Genomic DNA, 15,933 nt, shown 5'->3' with positions numbered 1-15,933 from the left:
TTTTTTTTTTTTTTTTTTTTTTTTTTTGAGCAGATTTTTAACTTTTATTTTGGTCCAATTTGTCCATATTTATATTTCTTATAAATCTTAAAAAACTCATCACTAGTTGGATATATACCCAAGTTTTAAAAGTTTGTTTTTAATAGTTATACTTTACCCAGCATTCATTTGTTATTATATCCATTCCATAATTTTTATATGGAAAATTCATTTTCTTTCTTTTCCCTAATACTCTTCATTGCTGCTGCATTCAAGTTTAACAGAAATGTACGCTTCTTTTTCTGGACTTAATACTATCTTCTGCTGCCATAAGTGTCTATCATTTACCATTCCTACATTGTTTTATTTACCTATGGGCTCATAATATATCTTGATAGCTGGTAAACTTAAACACTCCAACTTATCCTCCCTCAAAAGCATATTAGTTATTTCGCTACTTTGTTCTTTCTTGCAAATTTTGACATTAGTTTTCAAGGTTAATGAAACTATGTATAGAATTTTGGTTAGAATGGTAATGGACATATAGGTTCATTTGGGTAAAGCTAATATATTTGTTATACTTAATCTTCAAATCTATGAATATAACACATTTTTCATTTATTTGGGCCATTTTAAATATAATGTGTAATTTCTCCTTTAAATGTTTGTTCTTCCTTTTTAAAAAATGTATTTCTATATATTTATAGTATTGTTGCAACTATAAATGGGAGCTTGCCTTGTATATATTGGTCTTACATGTAGCAATGTTATGAACTCTCATTCTGATAGTCTTGGACACAAAGATTATACTGTCAACAAATAAAAGGTAATTTGGTCTCTTAGTGTATGTTATTATATGTTTAAATTCACTTTTTGTTTTATTGTATTTATTACAATTTTCAGTGGAATGCATTTTAAAATCTGTATTTAATGCTCCAAATTCCCCCCAAGTATCACTTTAGTTTCATACCATAAGGAATGAAGACATGTAGTATTTTTACCTTTATCTGACCTAAATGTTTTGGAATATCTTCTTAGATATCCTCTATAACCCATGAGTTCTCTGGCAGTGACTTTTTAGTTTCCAAATAGATATAGTAAAGTGTTTATCTTTGGGTGGTTTATTAAGATAGATGTTGACTATATTGTCATGCCTATTACTCTTCATAAGAAAAGAGAGTAACAATTTAATCTCATAAGGCTCAATGCTTTCATGTAATTTGTGAAATCAAAATAAAGTTTTTGAAAACTCATTCTGTAGAAGGTAAAACATCTGAAATTATTACAAATGTTATTGAAGATTCATATTAAAGATTTAACATTAATAATGAAAGTGTTTTTTGCATTTTTCATACTTTTGGCACTCTGAGGTTTAGTCTTAGATATTTATTTCTGACCTATCTTGTAGTTGACTGGTTCTTCTCCAGTCATATCTAATCTGCTATTAAACCATCCTTTATGTTCTTAATTTCAATTATTATATTTTTCATTTCCAGAATTTCTATTTAATTCTTTTTAATAATTTTCAATTATTTCTCACAATTTCCTGTCATATCTCTTAATTTCATATTATTTGATACGCCTCTTTCCTATATTTTTATTGGTAGTTCTAGGGTTGATGTATCTATCTTATCAGAGCCATGTGTAAGTTAAAAGAAAAGAATAAATAAAGGTATACCATGTAAAATACTAATCAAAAAAAATACAAAGTGACATATTTATATCAAAGTCGATTTTAGAGCAAGAAATATTACCAAGAATAAAGAAGGATGTCTTATGATAAAAGAACCAATTCCTCAAGAGGTCATAGCAATCCTAAATGTGCAAGCATCTTCATTATATGACTTTAAAATTCAAGAAGAAAAATTGATAGAATTGAAATAAATGCTAGAAAAGTCCATTATAATTATAAGAGAAGTCAACTCTTTTCTCCACAATTACTGAACAGGAAATCAGTAAGGTTATAGAAGATACAAACAATACTACAACCCAACTCAATCTTGTAGACATTTACAGACCATTATATCAAACACCTGCTGAATATACATTGTTTTCAAGGACACATGAAACATTCATCAAAATAGATCATATGTTAAAACATAAAACTGGTTTCAATACATTTTAAAAGACTGAAATCATACACAGCACATTCCTTGACCACTGCATTATATTGAAAATAGACAATAAAAAGATATCAGGAGAGTTTCCCAACATTTAGAAATTAAACAACACATTTCTGAATACCTCAGAGGTAAAAGAAATATCACAGAGAATATTAGAAATACTTAAACTGAATGATATTAAAAACACAACACTCTGAAAAATACGAGCAGGTGGTCCAAAGCAGCTGGAATTCATAGGACAGAGGTGAGATTTGTGCAGATAAGAAACTCGGGAAAGTACAGATGGGCCCTCAAGGAGTGGCTCAGTGCACATGTGTACTCAAACTACCAGAGGCCAGAGAGGAGATCACATGAAAGGAATAGTTAAGAACCGTATCTAGAATAGACATCATTAAAAACTTTTGGGAACAAGGCCTGTTCCCAAAACCAGACTGGAAAGACTTATAATTCACAGGGGATTTGATAGAGAGTGAATAATATTTTGCCACAGGATGGTCCTAGGCCAAACATTGCTCTGGACTCACCTAACAGATCACAAAACAAAAGGGGTCAAACTGTTTCCAAATAAACTTAACTGCTTCCCAGAATATTTATAGGGAAACAAAAATACCCAGTATTCAGGCAAGCTAAAATCCACAAGATCTGCCTCCAATCAAACCAATTTGTCAGACAAATCAAAGGTCTAGATTTAGTCACCCCAACAAATGGCATAGCAACCACACAAGCAAACACAAAGTAGATAAAACCAGAGGAACAAAGACACTGGCCAAGAACAAACACCACTCCAGTAACAGAGGAATTTTCTAAAAATGGTTTCTTCTCTAGAATCCACTTAACAAAAACATAATTAAAACAAAGGAAATGAGATGTTAAGGAAACAAATTAAGAACAAAATAATGTCAGTATAGAGATAATACATTCAATAGAAATAACAAGGACTAAAATAGAGAAGAATAGGGTAGGGTAGAATAGACATCATTAAAAACTAAATTACTAACAGAAGGAGCTTGAGATAAGCATAAGGGATGGGGAAGAAAAACACAAAGAAATCAAAGCAATTAGAGAAAAAGCTAGCAGTTATGGAAGACACAGATAATCTAGGCTAAGGAATATGGGCAACCCTGAGATAGAGAACTCAAAAAATTAATCAGAAAGAGTTTTCCAAGCTATAAAAGAATTTCCCTGAAATAAGAGGAGAAAGAGAATCTGTAAACAAAGAATGTAAAAAGTTCTAAGAAAATCTGACTCAGAACACTCAAGATACAGCCTAATTAAAGTGCTTTCCCAGGTGTTCAGCTGGTTTCCTCAACACCGTACCCACTGTCTGTATTCAGCCTGACGCTGCTGCTGGGACCCTGCAGGCATTCCTTCTGGTAAGCTGACTGATGCCCTGCTAATAGCGGGTGACAGAGACAGGACTACTTCTGCCCGTTTGCTTCCTGTTGTCTTCCTGTGGATTTCATGCTACCATCAGCATTCCCTAATGATGACATTCCAGCATTTCTTCTAGAATCAGTCTATTTTGCAATTTTTCCAAATTCATAGAACCAATTTCATGACTTCCTACCTCTGCCCCAGAAATAGTGCACCAGTCTGCCTAAGCCTCCTCCTCTCAGAGTTCTGAGGGTGTCCTCCAGGCTCTGTGTTTTAATACTCCCAAGTTCTTCCCTTTATTCCCCAGACCTAAAGCTGGTAGCTCCTGCCTGTGATTGCTACCCATAATACTTAGTGTTCTCTAGCTACCTTTTCAGTTCCCTAGTTAATAATTCTCCATAATAAATTATCTCTGTTCCAATAACTAATACAGTTTCTTTTTTCGTACTAGATCCTGACTGTCTGGAAGAAATATGAAAATATCTTGGGAAACAGGCAGGGGGATGCAGCATAATTTAGGTTGGCCTCAGATTTCTTCACAGAAACTTAATTTTAGGAGATAATGGAGCAGAGTCTATAAGGTTTTAAGGGGAGAAAAAAAGGTGAAACTCCAAAAGATTTTACAAAGGCAAGAGGTTGTTAAAATATAAAAGCAGCAGACAGATATTCCCAAATATGAAGGAACTTAATAGAATATGTACATGCTTTCCTTGCACCCAGCTTCTACTGGTTGGCGGGCAGCACCAGGTCAGTTCTTAGCAAGTAAGAAGGATGACCGTGGAGAAGCGCTGCTCCACACAAGGTGTCTGATTCCAAGTTGGGAGGACAGTGGCCACGAGGAGGGACAGACCGGTGTGGGAGTCTGAGCAAGAAGAAGTGGGCATCCATGTAGAGAGCAAGGGAAATCTGTGGGGCATCATAGCCCAGGCAAGGTGAAGAGGGCATCCCTGGAAAAGCAATCTGGCCCGAAAGTCAGGACCTGAATGAGATGAAGAGGAGGACATCCATGGCAAGGCTGGGGAAGGTGGCCCAGAAAGTGGAGTCAAAGACCACACAGGGTAAGGCCATGACTGGGCTTCCCAATAGGAGGCGACTGTCTGAGCAGAGGGAGATGGGCATCAGTGCTGGAGGGGAGATGGCAGCAGAAACAGGGCATTGATTACATGCAGGGGATTAATTAAATGAATAAATATATTAACAATAATGAAAGCCAGATTTCATACTCTGGGGAAAAAAGAATTACAAATACAAAAAGAGAAACCTAGAATAAACCCTGTGGTGTTGGATTAGAATTGAAGTCGCTGGTATGGATAAAAGCTTTCTACCTATAAAAATAGAAATAAATGGAGATGTGTATGTATGTGTGTGTGTATACCTCGGTTCACCAAGAGGCTTGGGAGCAAAAATGTCCCAATATCACTGAGCACATCCACCACCAACATTTTGGCTTCCAAAAGCCATTTTACACTCAAAGAGACCAAGGCTCCTTGGAGAAATAGCTGATTTCAGGGCAGGCAGGGAGAGCACAGGGAAAACTTGATTCCTCTTCCTGCACTAAAACAAGAAGAAAGGGCACAGAGAATAATAAAAATGTGTTCAAAAGATATATAAGCCAGCTATTTGGCAAATCATTTATCATTTGAGCATCAAAATAAATAACAGTAGTAACAATCCACTGAATAAAACAGAAGCTTTAAGTCCATGCAGACATTAATCATTCAGTTGATTAAAAGTATAACGCATACTGTGACGTTTACAGAGTTTTCAAGTATTCCACACAAAATATTTATTAATTATAAAGAGGACAAAAAGCTGTAACTTTACAGAGGGGCAAAATCCCCCTTCAACATCAGTAATAACACACAATGATGTCCCCAGGAGGATGCAAGAACCCGGATCACATCTTGGACATTCCTCCAAAGATGTAAGCCTGAATATGATCAAGGAGAAGCATCGTACAAACTCAAATAAGCAGAGGGGCAAATAATAACTGGACTGTGATCTAGAATATAGGTCACTAAAGTCAAGAGAGGAGGGAGGGACGTTCCACACTGAAGCCCACTGAAAAGACATGGACACTCAATCAACTCTGAACTGGATCCTTTTACTACACAAAACCTTAATTGGGGCAAAAGACTTGAAGTAGTGAGGATTAGATGGAAGTAGTGAACTGATGTTCATTTCCTGACTTTGATCATTGTGTCGTGGTTATGTAGGGAATGAGTCTTTATGGGAAATTTGTTCTAGAGTATTCTGAAGTGATGGGACATTGGGTGAGTAACTGACTCTCGGACCACTCAGGAAAAAAAATTAGGGGTGGTTTTCTGTTTGCTTTTATATATATTTTATATATACAATATTATATAATTGTATGTTTACAATTATTTAAAAATGAAAAACCATGATTTTTAAATGCATTTTGCTATAGTTTGGATTTTAAGTGTCCCCCGAAGGCCCTTGTGTGATAGACTTGGTCCCCATTGTGGTGCCACTGTGCTGGAAACGTTCTGAGGTGACAGATTTTCAGGTCACTGGGGAGGTGTCCTTGAAGGGGATGGTGACATCCCAGCCCCCTCCTCTTCCTTTTATTTTCATTTCCTAGCCATGAGATAAGTGATTTTGCTCTACCTCATGCTCCCACCACAAGGTGCCACCACAGACTCGAAGCAGCAGCACCAACAAGTCAGTCAGGACTGACACCTCTAACGCTATGAGCAAAATAACCTTTTCTCTTTCTAAGTGCATTATCTCAGGTATTTGCTACAGTAACGGAAAGCTGACTAACACACAGTTGGTCTCTCTTTACTGGCTAAGTCCCTAAGACAATACATATATAAAAAACAAGTGAACATAGACAAATTATCTTAAAGATATATATGAGATATAAAGTTTCTGGACACATGTAGAAGAAAAATAATGTTATGACCTTGGAAAGGAATCAGACTGTGGTTGGAAAGAGCTTTTATTTTTCATTTTACATCTTCCTACAAGGTATTACCAGGCATGCATATTATTCTAACAACAAAACAAAAAGTACCTAAAAAATCAAGAATTTTCTAGAAAGTGGGATTATGTGCCATTTTAATTTTTCTTAATCTCTTGCATCCAAAATCTAATAAATAATAAAAAATGTTCAACATTTGGATGTGTACACACTGATTTCTTTTTAGTTTTCTCTCTTTAATATGGTAAAAAGTTAATAAGAATCAGTTCTCATCAGTTAAGTCAGGTTTTGAACAATCTTTGTGACAGAAAGTCTTTGCTTGGTATTTTATTTAATTTATAAGGCTTTTTAATTTAAAGATCTATGTGAGGGATTGTTCTTGGCTACCAATTAACAAGAATTATGGAACACCTAGACTTCAAGGCAGTTGAAGAACCAGGAGCTGAGAAAAGACTTTGGTTTCAAATTTAGGTGTTTCCACTACTTTTTTCACCCAAACCTCATCTTGTGGAACATACTTTAAAATCAACACTCCAGTTTGTGTCAAAGTCATCAGATGAGCACTTCCCAAGCTTAAAGCTTTTGAAGGTAAGAAGTTTAAATAGGCTTGGATTTGATGAGCCTCTGGGTGTTTCTTCCACACACTGCCTTCTTGGTCCAGTCAAAGGGCCTCTCTGTTGTGGCAGTGGTGGTGGTTGTTCCTGACAATGTCCTTGTAAAATCAAGAAAGTCTAGAGCAAGACCCACATCCCCTCAAACATGGAATGTCTAACGGATTTTGGTTAATGATCTCTTGATAAGAGATGAAAAGAGAAATACCTTCCTCTTTTAAGGCCCCTAAAGATGAAAGTTTCAAAAGATACTCCAGATGAAAGTTTAGAAGTTTCAAAAGACCATCAGACAGCAAGAAATCGCTTGCAGAATGCTAGAATCCTGTGGCAAGACAGAGGAGTTTAAGAGTTTGGGTGCTCGTGTCAGACAGATATGAATTTGAATCTCAGCTTTACCATTTACTGACAATGTGACCTTGAGCAAGATACTTAATCTTAAATAGAAATGATAAAAGTATCTACCACCTGGCATTATCACAGATTCATTGAAATAACACATGTCAGCTACAAAGAAAATGATAAATATTAGTTGTTATTATTGCTTTTTAAAAATTATCACTGTCTCAATCTATATTTCTCTTCTCACAACTCTATGCGTTAAAATAAGTTCAGGAATCACAATGTCAAGGGTAAAAGTAAGAGGGAAATGGCTACACTGTATATTCACCGAGAAACTCTTCACTAGAATGATAAGTGGAAAGAGAAGTCAACCACCTGATTACAACACTAGCCCAGGGACCTGTAACTTCCTTGGACTATGTATCCATTAGACTGTCTTCAGTAAGGCCCCGTTGTGATTATGAATAGAGGGGGTGAGAAATTTTCTTCTGAAAATGTATAGAACTTTTCCTCTGGGTTCACATCAGCTCTAAGAAAAGCCCCTAGAATATCCCCTCTCACACCAGCCCCAGAATTCTATGCTCCAGGAACATGTATTCCCAGTCTCAAAAGATTTACTATGAGCCAGGCCCTGCGCAGAGTAGTCAAGGCAGAGGAACCCTGCCTTCAGGCAGCCATGTTCTATGGGGAGGTGTTAAATAGATAACCACCCTAGTAATCAGGTGCTCAAAAACATATATTCGATGAAGAAGTGCAGGGGTCAGAAGAACAAGGGACCTCTACTAGTCTTTAAGCAAGACCTGAAGGATATTAGGAATAATAAAAAAAAAAAAAGTTTAGAATAATATTTTAGGCCAAATAAACAATACATGCAAAAAGCCTGAAATAGGGGAGAGTATAAGGTATGGACAATGAAAACTTGAAAGATTAGTGTGAAACTAGAGAACACATTGGTGTGGATCAAGAAGTGGGGTGGAGGGGCTGGGGATGTGGCTCAAGCGGTAGCGCGCTCGCCTGGCATGCGTGCGGCCCGGGTTCGATCCTCAGCACCACATACAAACAAAGATGTTGTGTCCGCCGAGAAATAAAAAATTAAAAAAAAAAAAAAAGAAGTGGGGTGGACTAGGTAGTGAGGTGCAGAGAGAAGCAGGCATGAGAAGAGGCAGAAGAAATACATGGGGTCTTGTAGTTCTTGTTAAGAATTTTGAGCTTCCTCATCGTTATACAAAATTACATATAAGAGGAAGTGAGGGGAAGGGAAAAAAACAAGGGAGAGAAATGAATTACAGTAGATGGGGTAGAGAGAGAAGACGGGAGGGGAGAGGAAGTACAGGGGATGCATCCAGGAGGGCTCTGCATATCAAGCCTCACACAGCGCTGCTGCTCAGTGATGGTGAGGGGTGTGTTGAAATCACCCAGTAATATTGTACTAGGGTCTATCCAGGGCTTCAATTTGAGTAGTATCTCTTTTATGAAGTTAGTTGCACCCACCCACATTTGGGGCATAAATTTTTTTTAAAATATTCATTTATTTTTTTTTAGTTTTCTGTGGAAACAACGTCTTTATTTTTTATTTTTATGTGGTGCTNGGGGTAAAAATGGGAGTTCATGACCCACTTGAATCAAATGTATGAAATATGATATGTCAAGAGCTTTGTAATGTTTTGAACAACTAATAATAAAAAATAAAAATAAAAAAAATTTAAAAAAAGAATTTTGAGCTTCATTGTAAGAACAAGGGGAATCCCTTGAAGTATTTGAGCTAAAGGTGTCCTTTCTGAAAACTACTCTGGATGCCATATTTAGAATAATTTAGAGCTGGGCATGGTGGCATATGCCTGTAATCCCAGTGACTCAGGAGGCTGAGCCAAGAGGATTACAAGTTCAAAGCCAGCCTCAGCAATTTAGCAAGATCCTAAGCAAACTAGTGAGATGATGTCTCAAAATGAAAAATAAAAAGGGCTGGGGATATGGCTTAGTGGTAAAATAAATAAATAAATAAATAGAATAATTTAGAGCAGAACAAAAAATAGAGAAAGGTAGACCAGTTGGGAGACAAAAGGAGACAGTGATTATTATCCCTGCTGTAGAATACACGGAATAAGGACCGAGCATCCAGACATCTGAACAGGTAGCTCTGGTGGGAGGGTGATATCACTAAGGCTTATGTTCAGTTAATTAGGAAAGTGGATCAGGCCAAAGCAGAATTTTATTGTCTTGGCTCAGAAGCTTTATAACAATCTCTCGAGGATTATTCAAGAGTAAATGAGCCAGAGAGAGAAGATTCTGGCATGACGGTGTGAGGAGCTTCATGGACTCGCTTCCAGTGAAGCAAGGTGAGACTTAATTTTTGTGTCAGAATTTTTATTGTTTTCTATTAATTATACAGGATAATGGGGTTTTATCATGGCATATTCATACATAATTTAATTTTTTATAAAATAACCATTTAAAACCTACAGGCAAGCAGTAAACAAAGAAACATCTATTAAAGAAAATCTATGGAAATTTAGTAAGGAAGACAAGAATCTCCCATCATTCCCTGTGTTCATCCAAGTAGAAACTCCACCCCAGACTTCTCGGACACCATCACAGAGCTTCCTGTGCCCAGTAACAGTAACAAGACTTATCATCTTGTTTATCTCTTCAAGGAACCAACACTTTGTTTCATCAATCCTTTTTTTTAATCCTCAAATTCATTAATTTCAACTCTGTTCTTAATTATTTTCTTCCTTCTATTGGTTTTGGAGTTAGTTTGTTCTTCTTTTTCAAGGGCCTTGAGATGCATCATTNGGAGGGGAGGGGAGGGGGGATAGCAGAGGATAGGAAAGGCAGCAGAATACAACAGACACAAGTATGGCAGTATGTAAAAACGTGGATGTGTAACCAATGTGAATCTGCAATCTGTATACGGGGAAAAAATGGGAGTTCATAACCCACTTGAATCAAATGTATGAAATATGATATGTCAAGAGCTTTGTAATGTTTTGAACAACTAATAATAAAAAATAAAAATAAAAAAAATTTAAAAAAAGAATTTTGAGCTTCATTGTAAGAACAAGGGGAATCCCTTGAAGTATTTGAGCTAAAGGTGTCCTTTCTGAAAACTACTCTGGATGCCATATTTAGAATAATTTAGAGCTGGGCATGGTGGCATATGCCTGTAATCCCAGTGACTCAGGAGGCTGAGCCAAGAGGATTACAAGTTCAAAGCCAGCCTCAGCAATTTAGCAAGATCCTAAGCAAACTAGTGAGATGATGTCTCAAAATGAAAAATAAAAAGGGCTGGGGATATGGCTTAGTGGTAAAATAAATAAATAAATAAATAGAATAATTTAGAGCAGAACAAAAAATAGAGAAAGGTAGACCAGTTGGGAGACAAAAGGAGACAGTGATTATTATCCCTGCTGTAGAATACACGGAATAAGGACCGAGCATCCAGACATCTGAACAGGTAGCTCTGGTGGGAGGGTGATATCACTAAGGCTTATGTTCAGTTAATTAGGAAAGTGGATCAGGCCAAAGCAGAATTTTATTGTCTTGGCTCAGAAGCTTTATAACAATCTCTCGAGGATTATTCAAGAGTAAATGAGCCAGAGAGAGAAGATTCTGGCATGACGGTGTGAGGAGCTTCATGGACTCGCTTCCAGTGAAGCAAGGTGAGACTTAATTTTTGTGTCAGAATTTTTATTGTTTTCTATTAATTATACAGGATAATGGGGTTTTATCATGGCATATTCATACATAATTTAATTTTTTATAAAATAACCATTTAAAACCTACAGGCAAGCAGTAAACAAAGAAACATCTATTAAAGAAAATCTATGGAAATTTAGTAAGGAAGACAAGAATCTCCCATCATTCCCTGTGTTCATCCAAGTAGAAACTCCACCCCAGACTTCTCGGACACCATCACAGAGCTTCCTGTGCCCAGTAACAGTAACAAGACTTGGAAGGGAACAAACCAGGATCCAGAATTGCTGCACTATATCATGTAAAATGTTCAGCTTTGGAACCACCCAGCAAAACCACCCCTGAGGCCTGATGAGACCTCACCTCCACTTGCTGGAACTGCACTTTTCAATCTCTGCAGTGGCTCCACCCTGGGAGCACATCAGTCTGGTCAGTGCAGACAAAGCTCCAGCTGACCATCCTCCCATCCCATCCTACCTCATAATGGAGAAGAGAAGCTGAGGATGTTTGAACTCCATCTGGCAGCTTGGTGAGCAACACAAAAAAAAGAAGGGTTCAACAAGCCCAGCCTTTGCTCTCACTCTCGGTAGGAAGGCCAAGAAGAAATGGAAAGACAGACAGTCGGCCATAGACAGTGTCCATCTATTCTTGTTGACTATTTTGACAACCTCAGTGGAAACAATGGCTTAATTTTTCATTAAGAATCTTTTTTCCTTTTTTCTTTTTGTCTTTTGTTTGTGTGTGTGTTTACTGTGCTGATTGGTTCATGGACACAAATACATACACATATTTGTTCTTTTTTCTCATTTTTAGCATTTTTAAAATGTAGTTATTTTTTCCTTCTGTCTTTCAAGGGTTAGAGGTTTTGGTTAGTATATTTTGGTTTTGTTTCATATTGTTTTTCACTTGTCTGTTTCTCTTGTTTCTCTTTCTCTCTTTTCTTCTGCTAACACCCAAATTCTATTGTTCTCCCTTTCTCTCTCCCTTTACTTTGTTATTTCTTTTTTCTCCCCCTTCCTTACAACCATCACATGCTACATCTCTTTTGCATTCTCTTTGTTCACTTTTTGAAATTGTAAACTCTTTTCTACCTTCCTATTACATTTTCTTTTCTCTTAATTAACTGTGTTCTCATCATCTTTTAGCACTAATTGGTTTATATAACTCCTTCCCCTACCATTAATGCTGCTGCTTCAATTATTACTGCTGTGGATGACACAGTTGACACCTGTTGTTTGCATTAATGCCAGATATAGTTCATGGTTACTTATTGATTTTGCTGTTAGCAATTGCTGACCCTACCATTTCTGGGGGTTTTGGCAATTAACATTGCAGATGTCATAGTAGGAAGCAAGTATTTAGTTTAATGGTGTATATTGTTTGCATTGGTTGTTGCTATTATTTATTTCCCCCTATTCTATAAGGTGCTGGGAATGTACAGGGTCACTACAAGTTTATAGGGCAGAAAACTCTTCTGCTGAACATAACTTAACCAAAAGACAGTGCACTTTGTTCCACACACAAATTAATGACATTCAATCTTCAGCTATACTTTAATACAAAGAATAGAAGAGATAAAAACCCAAACTAACAACCAGGCCCCAAGTAGAAACAGCTAGATGTGGGCCCCCAGGTCCCATCTGTGGATATCCATTAGTAGAGCAGAAACAGAGAGAAATAACAAAAGGCTGTGGATACCATACCTACAAAGGGGGTCTCAACCCAGATCACTCTAGGGCACTTTGACAAATGAAGAATGTGCCCTACACAGGTCCACAATAAGAGAAATCCCTTACAACAGAGGCATAAAACCCAATACATGGCCAGGTGCAGTGGCCCATGCCTATAATCCCAGTGGCTAGAGAGGCTGAGACAGGAGGATCATGAGTTCAAAGCCAGCCTCAGCAATAGTGAGGCACTAAGCAACTCAGTGAGACCCCGTCTTTAAATAAACTACAAAATAGGGCTGGGGATGTGGCTCAGTGGTTGAGTTTCCCTGAGTTCAATTCCAAGTAACCCCAAAAATACCTAATACATGAATACAAGAAATATGAAAAAGCGAATTAACACAATACTTCTTAAAGTTCATAATTTGCCAGCAAATGACCCCCAAAATATTGAAGTGGATGAAATATCAGATAAGACACCCCAAAAATATTATAAGAATGATCAATTAATTCAAGAGAACACAGAAAAACAACTGAATGAACTAAGAAAATCAAATCAGAATATGAATAAGAAATTCAATAAGGAGTAGAAATATTGAAAAAGAGCCAAACATAAATCTTCAGAATAAAGACACAATAAATCAAATAAAATGTTTAGTTGAAAGTCTCTCTAACAGAGTAGACTATACTGAAGACAATCTCAGAGCCAGAAGAAAAAGTGTTCAGCCTTGAACATTCAGAGAGGGTTAAAGAAAAAGTTAACCATGATCAGAATACACAAGAAATGTGGGACAACATTAAGAGACCAAATTTAAGAATCTCTGGAATTAAGGAGGGCTGTGAAATGCGGGCTAATGGAATGAATAAACTCTTCAAGGAAATGATAACAGAAAAAAATTTCAAACCTTCAGAATGAGATGGAAATTCAGATACAGGAGGTATTTAGAACCCAAATAGGCAAGATGAAAAAAGAACCTCTCCATGACACATTATAATTAAAATGCCTAACATACAGATCAAGGATACAATTTTAGAATCCTCAAGAGAAAAACATCAGGTCACATTTAGAGGCAAGCCAATCAGAATCACTTCTGATTTATCAGCACAAATTCTACAAGCCAGGAGGGCTTGGAAAATAACTAACAACAAAGACTGCTTTATCATTCAAAATTGAAGATCAAATAAAAACCTTTCAAGTTAAGCAGAACTAAAAGAATTCATAACTGCTAAACTGGTACTACAGAACTTACTTAAAGAAATACTGTACACAGAAAAAATTTTTAAAAACCCTCAGAGCTCACAAAAAAAAAGATATCATTTGAAAAGTAGCTAAGTAAATGAGAAACAAGACCAAATTAAACACAACAAATAAGTCAAAACAGAAGGAATTAGTGAACATCTCACTATAATAACATTGAATGTAAATGGTCCCATTTCTCCAATTAAAAGACATAGACTGGCAGAATGTATTAAAAGACAAGACTCAAGTATATGTTGTTTGAAATACAGGGTATTTCAGCCACAGGCTGAAAATGAAAAGATGGAAACTGATGTACCATGCAAATGGAGCCTGAAAAGAAGCACGTGCCAGGTGCAGGGGTGCACATCTGGAATCCCAGTGGCTTGGGAGGCTGAAGCAGGAGGATTGCAAGTTCAAAGCCAGCCTAAGTGCTAAGCAACTCAGTGAGACCCTGTCTCTAAACAAAATACAAAAAGGGCTGGGCATGTGGCTCAGTGGTTGAGCACACCTCTGGGTTCAATCCTTAGTACCCAAAAGAAAAAAAGAAGAAGCAGGAGTAGCTACTCTCATAAAGCAGATTCACATCAAAATTAATCAGAAAAGACAAAGGTAAAGGGAACAATCCAAACCAAAGATATAACAATAATAAATATTTATTCCCGGGGCTGGGGATGTGGCTCAAGCAGTAGCGCGCTTGCCTGTCGTGTGGGGGGTGCTGGGTTTGATCCTCAGCACCACATAAAAATAAAAAATAAAGACGTTGTTTCCACAGAAAACTAAAAAAAAATAAATGAATATTTTAAAAAAAATTTATGCCCCAAATGTGGGTGGGTGCAACTAACTTCATAAAAGAGATACTACTCAAATTGAAGCCCTGGATAGACCCTAGTACAATATTACTGGGTGATTTCAACACACCCCTCACCATTAGATAGGTCATCCAGACATAAACTCAATAAAGACTCTTTAGACTTGAAAATATTATAAATTGAATGGGCCTAACAGACATCTATAGAATATTTCATTCAACAACAGCTGAATACACTTTCTTCTTAGCAGCTCATGAAACCTTCTCCAAAATAAACCATATTTTAGGTCACAAAGCAACTCTTAGCAAATACCAAAAAAAAAAAAAAAAAAAGGAAAAGAAAGAAAAAAAACAATTCCCTGCATCTTATCAGATCATAATGGAATGATATTAGAAATCAACATGACCAAACCCTACAGAAGCTGCATAAACATATGGAGATTGAATAATACTCTTTTGAATGAGGAATGGGTGATAGAAGAAATTGGGAGAAATATAAAAATTCTTAGACTCAATTGAGAATAGTGATACAACATACCAGAACCTTTGGGACACTCGGAAGGCAGTTCTAAGAGGAAAGTTTATAGCTATGAGTGCCTACATAAGAAAATCAGAAAGATCCCAAATAAACAACCTAATGATGCATCTCAAGGCCCTTGAAAAAGAAGAACAAACTAACTCCAAAACCAATAGAAGGAAGAAAATAATTAAGAACAGAGTTGAAATTAATGAATTTGAGGATTAAAAAAAAGGATTGATGAAACAAAGTGTTGGTTCCTTGAAGAGATAAACAAGATGATAAGTCTTGTTTAACCAAAAGAAAAAAGGGAGGAAAACCAAATTAATAAAAGTAGAGATGAACAGGTAAAAATTACTACAGACATGTCAAAATCCACGAGACCATTAGGGACTATCTTGAAAACTTATACTCCAATAAATTGGAAAATCTAGAAGAAATAGATACATTTCTAGACAAATATTTTCTGAATTAAGAGGACATAGAAAACCTTAACAGACCAATAACTTGTAATGAGGTATAAGCAGTAATAAAAAGCCTTCCAACAAAGAAAAGCCCAGGAACAGATGGATTCTCAGCTGAATTCTACCAAACCTTCAAAGAAGAGCTAATGCCAATACTCCTCAAATTATTCTATG

Source organism: Marmota marmota, unplaced genomic scaffold (assembly GCF_001458135.2).
Source record: "Marmota marmota marmota unplaced genomic scaffold, marMar, whole genome shotgun sequence".
Lineage (NCBI taxonomy): Eukaryota > Metazoa > Chordata > Mammalia > Rodentia > Sciuridae > Marmota > Marmota marmota.
Note: the sequence above shows the minus strand (reverse complement) of the source record.